The sequence below is a fragment of the Chiloscyllium punctatum genome, chromosome 1, assembly GCF_047496795.1.
Source record: "Chiloscyllium punctatum isolate Juve2018m chromosome 1, sChiPun1.3, whole genome shotgun sequence".
In the NCBI taxonomy this organism is placed as follows: Eukaryota; Metazoa; Chordata; class Chondrichthyes; order Orectolobiformes; family Hemiscylliidae; genus Chiloscyllium; species Chiloscyllium punctatum.
Genome location: NC_092739.1, coordinates 142,403,690 through 142,417,908, shown reverse-complemented (window position 1 = coordinate 142,417,908; position 14,219 = coordinate 142,403,690).

The following is a 14,219-nucleotide window of genomic DNA, read 5'->3' as shown; positions in this document are numbered from 1 at the left end:
AAATGACGACAAATAGGATTAGGTCAGATTGGGATATCTGGCACAGATGAGTTGGACTGAAGGTCTGTTTCTGTACTGTATGGCTCTGTGACTCTAACAGCGGGAAAAAGCCGTTCTTGAATCTGATGGCACGTGTTTTCAAACATTTGTATATTCTGTTCGATGCAAGAGAGTGGAAGGCAGTGTAACTGGGGTGGGAGGGGTCTTTGATTTTACTAGCTGCTTTCCTGAGGCAGTGGAAAGTATGGACAGAGTCAATGATTGAAAAGCTGGTTTATGTGATATGCTGGGCTATGTTTAGAGTTCTCTAAATTTATTTATTGTAGTCTTGGGAAGAGCAATAAATTATAATTTATTGTAGTCTTAGGAAGAGCAGTTACCATACTATGCTGTGAAGCATTTGGATACTTTCTATGGTACATCTGTAAAAATTAGTCTGAGTAAACTCCTTCACGTTTGGAGGAAGTAGAGGTATTGGTGTGCTTTCTTGACTGTCTCCAACATGGATGGAGTAGGACAGATTGTTGGTGATATTTATTCCGAGGAACTTGAAGCTCTCGACCACCTCCACCTCAGCACCATTCTGCAGTTTCCCTTAGAGAGGTCAAGAGCCCGCCTCCAGCCATGCTGAAGCTATTGGGCTAGCACTACATGGGAGCAATAGGAGAGGCAGAAACCACTTAGAAGACAGGTACTATAAGAAAGAACAAAGTTGATTAGTAAGCAATATGACATGAGGCATTGTGATCAGTATTTGATGAGACATTAATTTCTGCATTGTGGTGATGAAGACACTGTAATGGTCAATGTCAGAGGGAAGGTAAGGTATAGGATTGTTGAGTGAATGGTGATGTTGGGCTGCGTGCATTATACTCAGGCGATTTCCTCACAGATCGCCCAGCTAGTGCCAGGTGAGGAGGGTTTAAATTGATGTGGCAGGGGATTGGGGGCTAGAGCAGTAGGTCAGCATGTGGACTGATTTAGGAGAAGATCAATGTTAAGTCAAGTAAGTCTAATAGGAAGATCAGGCAAGGTGAGGTTAATGAACACAGCTGGACTAGTGGTCCAAAGTGTATTTATCTTAATGCAAGAAGTATAACAGGGAGGGCAGATGAGCTTAGAGCTAGGATTAGTAAATGGGACTCTGATGTAGCTATGACAGAAACTTGGTTGAGAAAGGGCAAGGCTAAATTGCCCGTAGTGTTAGGTAAGGGGTAGATGTAGGGGTATGGGTGGGTTGCGCTTCGGCGGGGCGGTGTGGACTTGTTGGGCCGAAGGGCCTGTTTCCACACTGTAAGTAATCTAATCTAATCTAATCTAATCTAATCTAACAGGGTTTTGATGTTTCAGGTTGATAGAGAGGGAAGTAAAGGTGATGGGGGAATTTACATTACTGATTAAAGAGAGTGTCACGGCTGTACTGAGATAGAACATCTTACAGGGCTCATCCAGCGAGGCCACCGCAGACAACTCTGGAATAAGAAAGGTGCAGTCCCTATGGTGGGGTTATACTATAGGCCTGACAACAGTCAGCAGCAAATAGAAGATATGAACAGATTATGGAAAGATGTAAAAACAACAGAGCTGTTGTGGAGGGTGATTTTCACCTCTCCATAATTGACTAGGACTGCCTTAGTGTCAGGCCTTAGATGGGGTAGAATTTTTTAGGTACATCAGAAGGTTTCTTGAAACAATATGGACATAGTCCAACTGGGGAAGGGGCAGTTCCAGACCTCGTATGGGGAGTGAACCTGACCTGGTGATCAATGTTTCAAGGGTGGAGCATTTTGAGAACAGTAATCATAAGTTTTAAGACAGTTATGGGAAAGGATAAGTCTACTCCTTGGGTGAAAGTGCTAAATTGGGTGAAGGCTAATTACAACAGCATTAGGCAGGAGCTGGAGAAATTATATTGGGATGGGTGGCTGCTTGAGGGCAAATATGACCTGTGGAAGTCTTTAAGTTGATTAGAATTCAGGACCAGCATGTTCCTGTTAGGATTGAAGATAAGGATGGCAAACTTCATGAACTTTGGATGACAAGGATATTAAAAGGTTAGTCAAAAAGAAAAAAAAAACAGTTGTAAGGTTTAGGAACAAATCAAACAAGGTCCTTGAGGAATAAAAAGGATGCAGAAAAAAACTGAAACAAGAAATTATGAGGGTTAGAGGGGGCCTTGGAATGTCCTTGGGTAGTGGGATTAAGGGGCGTTAAGGCATTTTATATGTATATTAGGAGCAAGAGGGTAGTGAGGGAAAGAGTATATCCACAGGACAAATGAGGAAATTTATACATGGAACCAGAGGAAGTGGGTGAGATCCTTAATGAATATCTTGCAGCAAGGAGAAGGACGTGGATGATGGTAAGATTAAAGGGGGATATATTGATACTCTAGGACATGATGATATGAAGAAAGATGAGGTCTTGGACATTTTGAAAAACATTAAAGTAGATAAGCCCCAGGACTGAATAAGATCTATCCCAAGATGCTGAAGAAGGCAAAGGAGGAGATTACTGGGACTTGACAGAAACATCTGCATCCTCTGTATGCAAGGTCCTGAAAGATTGTCAAATAGATAATGTTGTTCCTTTGTTTAAGAAGGGCAATAAGGATAATTCAGGAGCCAGTGAGCCTTACATCAGTGGCAGGGAAATTATTGGAGAAGATTTTCAGGGTGAGAATTCACTCACATTTGAGAAAGAGTGGACTTATTAGAATAGTCAGCCTGACTTTGTGTAGGGGAGGACTTGTCTCATACATTTGATTGAGTTTTTAGAGGAAGATGACAAGGATGATTGATGAGGGCAGGGCAGTAGATACTGTCAATATGACTTTACTAAAGCATTTGACAAGGTATTTCATGGTAGGCTGGTCCAGAAGATTAAGTCACATGATAAAAATGCTACAGGAAGGATAGAAAGGGAGGCAAGAGAGGAGGGGGAGAGGCATTTTTGATAAGGGATAGCATTACAGCTGTGCCAAGGGAGGATATTCCTGGAAATACATCCAGGGAAGTTATTTGGATGGAACTGAGAAATAAGAAAGGAATGATCACCTTATTGGGATTATATTATAAACCCCCTGTTAGTCAGAGAGAAATTGAGAAACAAACTTGTAAGGAGATTTCAGCTATCTGTAAGAATAATAAGGTAGTTATGGTAGGGGATTTTAAATTTCCAAACATCGACGTGGACTGCCATAGTGTTAAAGGTTTAGATGGAGAGGAATTTCTTAAGTGCGTACAAGACAATTTTCTGATTCAGTATGTGGATGTACCTACTAGGGAAGGTGCAAAACTTGACCTACCCTTGGGAAATAAGGCAGGGCAGGTGACTGAGGTGTCAGTGGGGGAGCACTTTGGGGCCAGTAACCATAATTCTATTCGTTTTAAGATTGTGATGGAAAAGGATAGACCAGATCTAAAAGTTGAAGTTCTAAATTGGAAAAAGGCCAATTTTGATGGTATTAGGAAAGGACTTTCAAAAGCTGCTTGGAGGCAGATGTTCGCAGGTAAAGGGACGGCTGGAAAGTGGGAAGTCTTCAGAAATGAGATAACAAGAATCCAGAGAAAGTATATTCCTGTCTGGGTGAAAGGACAGGCTGGTAGGTATAGGGAATGCTGGATGACTAAAGAAATTGAGGGTTTGGTTAAGAAAAAGAAGGAAGCATATGTCAGGTATAGACAGAATAGATCGAGTGAATCCTTAGAAGAGTATAAAGGAAGTAGGAGTATACTTAACAGGGGAATCAGAAGGGCAAAAAGGGGACATGAGATAGCTTTAGCAAACAGAATTAAGGAGAATCCAAAGGGTTTTTACAAATATATTAAGGACAAAAGGGTAACTAGGGAGAGAATAGGGCCCCTCAAAGATCAGCAAGGCGGCCTTTGTGTGGAGTCACAGAAAATGGGGGAGACACTAAATGAATATTTTGCATCAGTATTTACTGTGGAAAAGGATATGCAAGATATAGACTGTAGGGTAATAGATGGTGACATTTTGCAAAATGTCCAGATTACAGAGGAGGAAGTACTGGATGTCTTGAAACGGTTAAAGGTGGATAAATCCCCAGGACCTGATCAGGTGTACCTGAGAACTCTGTGGGAAGCTAGAAAAGTGATTGCAGGGTCTCTTGCTGAGATATTTGTATCATCGATAGTTACAGGTGAGGTGCCGGAAGACTGGAGGTTGGCAAACATGGTGCCACTGTTTAAGAAGGGTGGTAAAGACAAGCCAGGGAACTATAGACCAGTGAGCCTGACCTCAGTGGTGGGCAAGTGGGAATCCTGAGGGACAGGATGTACATGTATTTGGAAAGGCAAGGACTGATTAGGGATAGTCAACATGGTTTTGTGTGTGGGAAATCATGTCTCACAAATTTGATTGAATTGTTTGAAGAAGTAACAAAGAAGATTGATGAGGGCAGAGCAGTGGATGTGATCTATATGGACTTCAGTAAGGCGTTTCACAAGGTTCCCCATGGGAGACTGATTAGCAAGCTTAGATCTCATGGAACAAAGGGAGAACTAGCCATTTGGATACAGAACTGGCTCATAGGTGGAAGACAGAGGGTGGTGATGGACGGTTGTTTTTCAGACTGGAGGCCTGTGACCAGAAGAAGGCCACAAGGATCGATGCTGGGTCCTCTACTTTTTGTCATTTACATAAATGATTTGGATGCGAGCATAAGAGGTACAGTTAGTAAGTTTGCAGATGACACCAAAATTGGAGGTGTAGTGGACAGCGAAGAGGGTTACCTCAGATTACAACAGGATCTGGACCAGATGGGCCAATGGGCTGAGAAGTGGTAAATGGCGTTTAATTCAGATAAATGCGAGGTGCTGCATTTTGGGAAAGCAAATCTTAGCAGGACTTATACACTAATGGTAAGTTCCTAGGGAGTGTTGCTGAACAAAGAGACCTTGGAGTGCAGGTTCATAGCTCCTTGAAAGTGGAGTTGCAGGTAGATAGGATAGTGAAGAAGGCGTTTGGTATGCTTTCCTTTATTGGTCAGAGTATTGAGTACAGGAGTTGGGAGGTCATGTGTGCGGCTGTACAGGACATTGGTTAGGCCACTGTTGGAATATTGTGTGCAATTCTGGTCTCCTTCCCATCGAAAAGATGTTGTGAAACCTGAAAGGGTTCAGAAAAGATTTACAAGGATGTTGCCAGGGTTGGAGGATTTGAGCTATAGGGAGAGGCTGAACAGGCTGGAGCTGTTTTCCCTGAGGGGTGACCTGATAGAGGTTTATAAAATCATGAGGGACATGGATAGGGTAAATAGACAAATTCTTTTCCCTGGGGTCGGGGAGTCCAGAACTAGAGGGCATAGGTTTAGGGTGAGAGGGGAAAGATATAAAAGAGACCTACAGGGCAACCTTTTCACACAGAGGGTGGTACGTGTATGGAATGAGCTGCCAGAGGATGTGGTGGAGGCTGGTACAATTGCAACATTTAAGAGGCATTTGGATGGGTATATGAATACGAAGGGTTTGGAGGGATATGGGCTGGGTGCTGACAGGGGGGACTAGATTGAGTTGGGATATCTGGTCGGCATGGATGGGTTGGACTGAAGGGTCTGTTTCCATGCTGTATATCTCTATGACTCTATTACTCTAAGTTGAATATAAAATTGGCATGATCATAGGAGCAGGAGTGTGGAGGATTTTGTTTTCTGACTGGACATCTGTGACCAGTGGCTTTCTGCAAGTATCAATGCTGGGACTTCAGTTTAGAACATAGAACATAGAAGAATACAGCGCAGTACAGGCCCTTCGGCCCTTGATGTTGTGCCGATCAAAGCCCACCTAACCTACACTAACCCACTATCCTCCATATACCTATCCAATGCCCGCTTAAATACCCATAAAGAGGGAGAGTCCACCACTGCTACTGGCAGGGCATTCCATGAACTTACGATTCGCTGAGTGAAGAATCTACCCCTAACATCTGTCCTATGCCTACCATCCCTTAATTTAAAGCTATGCCCCCTTGTAATAGCTGACTCCATATGTGGAAAAAGGTTCTCACTGTCAACCCTATCTAACCCTCTAATCATCTTGTACACCTCTATCAAGTCACCCCTAAACCTTCTTTTCTCCAATGAAAACAACCCCAAGTGCCTCAGCCTTTCCTCATAGGATCGTCCTACCATACCAGGCAACATCCTGGTAAACTTCCTCTGCACCCGTTCCAGTGCCTCCACATCCTTCCTATAGTATGGCGACCAAAACTGCACACAATATTCCAGATGCGGCCGCACCAGAGTCTTATACAACTGCAGCATGACCTCAGGACTCCGGAACTCAATTCCTCTACCAATAAAACCAGTACGCCATATGCCTTCTTCACTGCACTATTTACCTGGTTGGCAACTTTCAGAGATCTGTGTACATGGACACCAAGATCCCTCTGCTCTTCCACACTACCAAGTATCCGACCATTAGCCCAGTACCCCATCTTTTTGTTACTCTTACCAAAGTGAATCACCTCACACTTAGCTACATTGAACTCCATTTGCCACCTTTCTGCCCAGCTCTGCAGCTTCTCTATATCCCGCTGTAACCTGCCACATCCTTCCTCACTGTCTACAACTCCTCCGACTTTCGTATCATCCGCAAACTTGCTCACCCAACCTTCTAACCCTTCCTCCAGGTCATTTATAAAAATGACAAACAGCAATGGTCCCAAAACAGATCCTTGCGGAACACCGCTAGTGACGGCACTCCAAGATGAACCTTTGCCATCAACTACTACCCTCTGTCTTCTTCCAGCCAGCCAATTCCTAATCCAAACCTCCAACTCACCCTCAATGCCATATCTCTGTATTTTCTGCAGTAGCCTACCATGGGGGACCTTATCAAACGCCTTACTAAAATCCATATATACCACATCTACTGCTTTCCCCTCATCTACCTCCTTAGTCACCTTCTCAAAGAATTCAATAAGGTTTGTGAGGCACGACATGCCCTTCACAAAACCATGCTGACTATCCTTGATCACATTATTCTTATCCAGATGTGCATAAATCCTATCCCTTACAATTCTCTCTAAGACTTTGCCCACAACAGAAGTGAGACTCACTGGCCTATAGTTACTAGGATTATCCCTACTCCCCTTCTTGAACAAGGGAACCACGTTTGCTAGCCTCCAGTCCTCTGGCACTACTCCTGTCGACAAAGAGGACACAAAAATCAAGGCCAATGGCTCTGCAATCTCCTCCCTTGCTTCCCAGAGAATCCTAGGATAAATGCCATCAGGCCCAGGGGACTTATCTATTTTCACCCTTGCCAGAATTTCCAACACCTCTTCTCTACATATCTCAAAGCCATCCATTCTACTTATTCGTGCCTCAGTATTCATATCGACAACAATGTCCTGTTCCTGAGTGAATACTGACGAAAAGTATTCATTCAGTGCCTCCCCAATCTCTTCAGCCTCCACACGCAACTTCCCATTACTATCCTTGATTGGACCTATTCCTACCCTAGTCATTCTTTTATTCCTAACATACCTATAGAAAGCCTTAGGGTTTTCCCTAATCCTACCAACTAAGGACCTTTCATGTCCCCTCCTTGCTGCTCTTAGCTCTCTCTTCAGGTCCTTCCAGGCTACCTTATAACTCTCAATCGCCCCTATTGAACCTTCATGCCTCATCTTTACAAAGGCCGCCCTCTTCCATTTAACAAGGGATTCCAATTCCTTATTAAACCACGGCTCCCTCACACGACCCTTTCCTCCCTGCCTGATAGGTACGTACTTATCAAGGACTGTTTAGGAATTCATATAAATAATTTGAATGAAATTACAGGCAGTCTGGTTAGTAAGTTTGCAGACAACATGAAAATTGGTGGAGTAGTGACAGTGGGGAGGGATTAAAAGGATACAGCAGAATGGAGAGCAGCTGGAGAATTGTATGGAGAAATACTAGATGGAGTTTAATCTGGATAAGTGTGATGTGACACATTTTGGGATGTCAAATCCAAGAGGAAAGTATATAGTAAATGGTATGACCCTGAGGAGCATTGATATACAGAGGGAGCGTGGGATGCAAATCTGTAGCTCCCTGAAACTGGCAACACAAGTGGATAACGTGGTCATGTTCCAGCGATATATAACTTTAGTTCAGCGAAATTTAGAGAATTGGGTGCAGTTCTGGTCTCTACACTACAGGAGGGAAGTGGAGGCTTTTGAGAGGCTGCAGAAGAGGTTTACAAGGATGTTGCCTGGACTGGAGTATATTAGCTTTTAAGGTGAGACTGGATAAACCGACATTGTTTTCATGAGAGTATTGGAGGCTGAGGGGTGACCTGATCAAAGTAAATAAAGTAATGAGAGGGGGTGTATAATCAAAGTCTTTTTCCCAGGGTGGAAATCGAAAGGTGTGGTTTTGGAAAAGGCACAGCAGATCAGGCAGCATCCGAGGAGCAGGGGAGTTGCTGTTTCAGGCTTACACCCAGAACATCGAGTCTCCTGCTCCTGGGATGTTGCCTGACCTGCTGTGCTTTTGCCAGCGTCACACCTTGTGACTCTGACTCTCCAGCATTTGCAGTCCTCAGTTTCTCCTAGGATGGAAATGTCTATCACTAGGGGGCATAGATATAAAATGAGAGGGGAGAAGTTGAAAGGACATGTGCCAGGAAACCTTTGTAAACAGAAGGTGATAGGTGCCTGGAAAGCACTACCGAAGGGTGGTGGTAAAAGCAGATACAAAAGCAAAGTGAAGAGACATTTAGACAGACACGTGAACAGGCAGGGAATACAGGGATATGGACCATGTTCAGGCTGATGGGATTAGTTTAGAAAGGCAACATGGTTGGTGCGGATATGGAGAGCAAAAGGGCTTTTACTTTGTATGTTCAATAACAGAGCTGTCTCGGTTGCCTTCTCTATCCACTGCTCCTCAGTGGCTCTCTGTGTAAACGATAGCATGGGCTGTCTCTAAATGATGTGAGGTTGTGCAAAATATGGCAGACTGCTATGAATCTTACTTTCCTGGATAATGGAGCTCCTTCAGAGTAATCGAGGCAGCAAAGATGTTAACGATCAGTGTTGTCACAGTTCTTCACAGTTCTTGGTTTCTATTAGATGCATGCTCTCCATACTGGAGTTATTTTACCATGTGGTTAGTGGGTAGTCTTTTACACTGTATCCACCCTGTGGTTTGCTTTAGTAGTTCAAATGCATTAAATAGTCATATGCAACTAGGCATTGATAGACTTGTGGCCACACACCAGCTTGAGTTTGAAGGAATTGAGTCTCTAACATTGTAATATAAGGTACTATTGTCATGTGACATCTACAAATCAATATGGGTGCAGGCAACGGCTTCTTCGTTACGTTTTCATGGAATGTGGCTATGACCAGCAAGAGCAACATTTCTTGCTTATCCTTAATTGCTCTGGAATGAGCAATAAAAGGCTTACTTAATGGCAACCACATAATCATTGTCGATTGTTGTGAAATCCAATCTGGTTCACTCATGCCTTTTGGAAAAAAATCTACCACCCTTACTTGGTCTGGCCTACATGTGACTCCAGACCCACAGCAATGCTTTTGATTGATTCTTAACTGTCCTCTGGACAATTAGGGATGGGCAATAAATACTGGCCTAGCCAGAGATGACACATGCCATGAATGAATATAAAATAATGTAGGCCACTTAAGGATGGCAGATTTCCATCCCTGAAGAATATTAGTGAACTATACAGAGTTTAACAACAATTGCCTCATGGTTATCATTGCTGGCACTAGATTTCTTATCCAGATTTAGTAGTTGAGTTCATCTGCCATGTTGGTATTTAATCCCACGTTCCCTGGGCATCTGCATCGCTAGTCCAGTGACATTGCCACTTCTCTCCTATTTCTCTCTGGTCCTAGTGAAAGTCACATTCACACTCTCTTCCTGCTCTTCTAAAAACATAGACACCATTTATAAACATAAAGTAAGAACAGTGAACAGAATCTAATCGAGCCAGCTGGAGAGAAAGGAATCAACAGATTCATACAGACTCTTCAAGACAAGGCCTGTTAAATTTAATTCCAAACAGGCTTTAACAGGGCCACCTGCAGACCATGGTCTAGAATTAAGATCCCTGGGGTAGAGGTCCTGTCCAGTGAGAGCTGCCAGCCAATCAGAGGCACTTGGCTGGACCAAGGAGTCAGCCATGTTTGCTCCATGGTCTATGATCATGGAGGCCCAAGGTGTAGGGGAAGTCGGAGCAGGTTTCTGGGGTTTATAGTAACAACCTCAGTAACCACAACCCGATTTCCCTACTTCTGATGAAAGGCCATCACCCAAACATTAAGAAAAATACAAAGTGCTGGAGAGTTTCAGTTGGTCTGCCAGCACCTGTAGAGGGAGAAACAGATTTAATGTCCCTTCGTCAGAATTCTGATGATATCTGATCATGAAGGGTCACTGACTCATCTCTGTATCTCTACCTCTCTCTCTTCAAATGTTGCCAGACCTGCTGAGTTTCTCCAGTAATTTCTGTTTTTGTTTCTGATTTCTAGCAGCTGTGTTTTTTTCACCTGAAACACTGACTCTGCTTGTCTCTCCACCGACCCTGTTTGACTTGATGTGCATTTCCGGCATTTATTATTTTATTTAAGACTTCTAGCACCTTTGGTGTTACCTTTCTGATATACAGAAGTTCTTGGATTGTCAGATTTAAGACAACAAAAACAGCAAAATTTTGCATATTTTCAACAAGATAGCCTTAGGTAATTCTGAAGACAAGCCATATCAGAATCGAATACATAGCTTTGCTTTTCTCTTCATAAAAGCTGCCATGTCTTCAGAGTTTGTCCAGTATTTTCTGCTTTTATTTCAGATATTCCGCATCTGCAGTATTTTCCTTTTATTACAGCCTGACATGGTTTTTATGCAAGGTTTGTGAAGGTTTGTATTTTTTATTTATGCCCAGAAATAGTAAAAGGTAAAATACATTCTACCTACAGACAATGAGTGGAAGAAAATTGCTCATGGGTGTTGTACCAGAGACAAAGACACTGTTAGAGAGAAGTAGTGTTGGGGGCTATTAAAATATTATGGATGAAAGATGAAGGTATATTGAAATTATTCAGTGCGTTAGGGAGATAAGGTCGTTCAAAAGTCATACAGGATGAACATTGAATGCAAGAGCAAGGAGGTTATGTTAAAACTGTATGAAATGCTGGTCAGGCTACCACTGGAGTACTGCATGCACGTCTGGTCACCATTTGAAAGGAAGGATATGATTGCACTAGAGAGGGTGCAATGGAGATTTAGCAGGGTGCAGCCTGGATGGTCTGTGCTGTGAGGATTGGTTGGATAGGCCGGGGTTGCTTCTCTGGAACAGTGTAAGTTGGCATGGGGGCTGATAGAGGAGCATACGATTATGATAGGCCTTATTTCCACTGGAAAGGAAGGTACTTTTTTTCCATTAGAAGAAAGGGCATAGAATTAAGGTAAGAAGAAGGAAGCTGAGAGGGGAGTTGAGGAGTATTCTTTTTCACCCAGAGGGTGGCGGGTTTCTGGAAATTAATGCCTGAAGTGGGGGGGGGGGGGGGGGTTGAGAGTCAGACACTCTCAAAACATTGAAGCAGTATTTAGATATTCATTTACGTTGCTGTAGCCTCCACGGCTATGGGGAAAAAGCTGGTAAAACTGTAGTCAGATCTTTGTTGACCGATGAGGATTCAATGGGCCAAATAGCCTCCTTCTACTCTGCAAAACTCTGTAAGTCTATGGACAACACTTGATTATTCAATAGTTGGTATCTATCTTTCAAAACGTATTATCAACCTGTTGTTCCCTAGTGTTTTCTTATCATTCCTAGGAAGTGGCCATCGTTAACATAGGGCAGCATTGTTTGTCCACTGCTACTTGCTGTCAAGAAGCGTGGTGAGCTTCCTTCTTGAGCTACTGCAGTCCATGCACAGCACTGTGAGGAAAGGATTTCTCGCATGTTGACCCAGTGACAGTGAAGGAACAATGATACACTACTAAGTCAGAATAGTGTGCAGTTTGTAGCTGGTGGCGTTCCCATGCATCTGCTGTCCTTTAAGGTAGTTAACATCATGGTTTGCAAGATGCGGTGGTGATTTACTGCCGTTCATCTTTTAGATGGTACACACAGTTGCCACTGTGTCAGTGATGGACAGAGTGAATATTTGAGGTGGTGGATGGGATGCCAATCGAGCAGACTGCTTTGTCTTGAATGGCATCGAGTTTCTTGAGTGTTGCAGGAGCTGCACAGGGTCTGGAAGAACCTGGAAGGCCACTATGTGATTAAATCCAATAAGTACCACCCATGTGACAGTGTCATGTCTGAGGGAGTGAGCAACATAGGTTCTTGTACTAAGGCTCTTTCCTGCCAACAGTCTTGGTGCAATGTAGAGCCTGTAAATAGTTTCAGAGGAGCAATGAACTACATCTTATCTACTCTTCCTATTAGAACAAAAAGTAGCTACCCTTGCTTCAACTAGACAACTAAATCCCAAAGGAACACACACACGTAGAACCCACAAAACACATGAATTGTACCTTGTAGATGGAAGGAAGACTTTGGAAGTCAGGGGATGAGTTACCATAGAATTACCAGCCTCTAACCTGCTATTTTGTCCATTGTACTTATATGGTAGGTCCATTTCCGTATCTGGTCATTGGTAGCCCCAGGATGTTGATAGTGGGGGGAATTCAATGATGGTAATGCCATTGGATGTCAAGGCCAGTAGTTAGATTTTCTTTTGTTGGAGATAGTAATTGCCTGGAAATTGCATGGCACAAATGTCCTTATGGTGGTGGTTGATGAACCAGACTATTCCTCAATGAAAGGACCACTGTGTAGACATTACAACATTAGCAAAATGAACCCACCTTGGGAAAAATTAAAACCTTGGTCAAAACCAACAGTAAATAAATTACTGGCTGTTTGGAGGGAAATTACACCTAATGAATCTGGGGACCCAGCAGTTCAAAGATACAAGCCCAACTTAATCCCTGTAACATGCAGACAGAGGTCTCATAAAAGCACATAATTGAGGAAAGGAACAGCCTGAACCAAGGCTTATTAAAAACCTTCGAGTAACAGCTGTAAAGGCTACAATACGAATAATACTATCAAAGAAATTAAAGTCACAGGTGTGACCGATGGACAACAAAGCATTGACCAACTGACAGAAGAGCATATGAATGCATTGTGCTGAGAGTCAGCCCTCCAGACTCACCAGGGACCCATTCTGTTCATGTAAAGCAGTTAGTAGAACAAGAATGTCAACACCCCTACAGTACAGAAATCAGAAAGACCAGCAATTAAATCCATTTTGCAAAATGCCTACAAATATCATGTGTGGCTAATATAGAACAGATTGTTACAGGATGGAATCAATAAAGAAATAGAGCCTGTGGGGTCTAGAATATTCCAAAGGTTAGGTGAAACAGAAACTTTAAGGTAGATAAAAGTACAGAATCTTTACGGATAGTTTTCTAAATTATATGTTAGGTGAACTGGAGAATGGTTGAAAATGATAATAGTCGAACCATTGGTTTGTGGATTTCAAGGTAAAATGTACAGTCTTGCATATTAATGAGCGAAGATATTATTCTTCTCCCATTGCTCTCAGTATTCAGGAGAATTCACTGCTGCACTGTCAATGACATTTCAAAAAGTTAGCAGAGTCAACCATTTTTCTTAAACTCTCCATCATAGGCAAGTACATCAATGTTAGTACAAAGCTCAATTGTATTTGATTTTAGAAGATGCAATTCCATTGCTTTCAACCCACCAGCCTCTCCAGATGGTGAGTGAGCTATCATTTCAGCTCTTAAATTCAGCACTGTACTTACTGCAAGGGATTCTCATTGAAAATCCAGCATCCCTTGACCAAGTTACTGACATGTAAAAAGTAAAACCTTATTGTGTAAGTGACCAAACTCAATGTTGGTTTTGTTTGTTAGCTCTGGACTTGATTATTCCTGTGCACTGCTGGCTACACTCCCACATTCTACCCTCTGTAAACTTGATGCTTTCCAAAATTCAGCTGCCCATGTCCAAACTTGCTCCAAATTCTGTTTCCTTATCACTAACGTGCTTGCTGAATCTATATTGGCTCCTGGTTAAGCAATGGCTCTACTTTAAAATTTCTATCCTTGTTTTCAGATTCCTCCATGCATGTTACATCTATGGAACCTTTACCCTGTCAGTGAAGCTTCTTAATTCTTGGACTCTACTGTT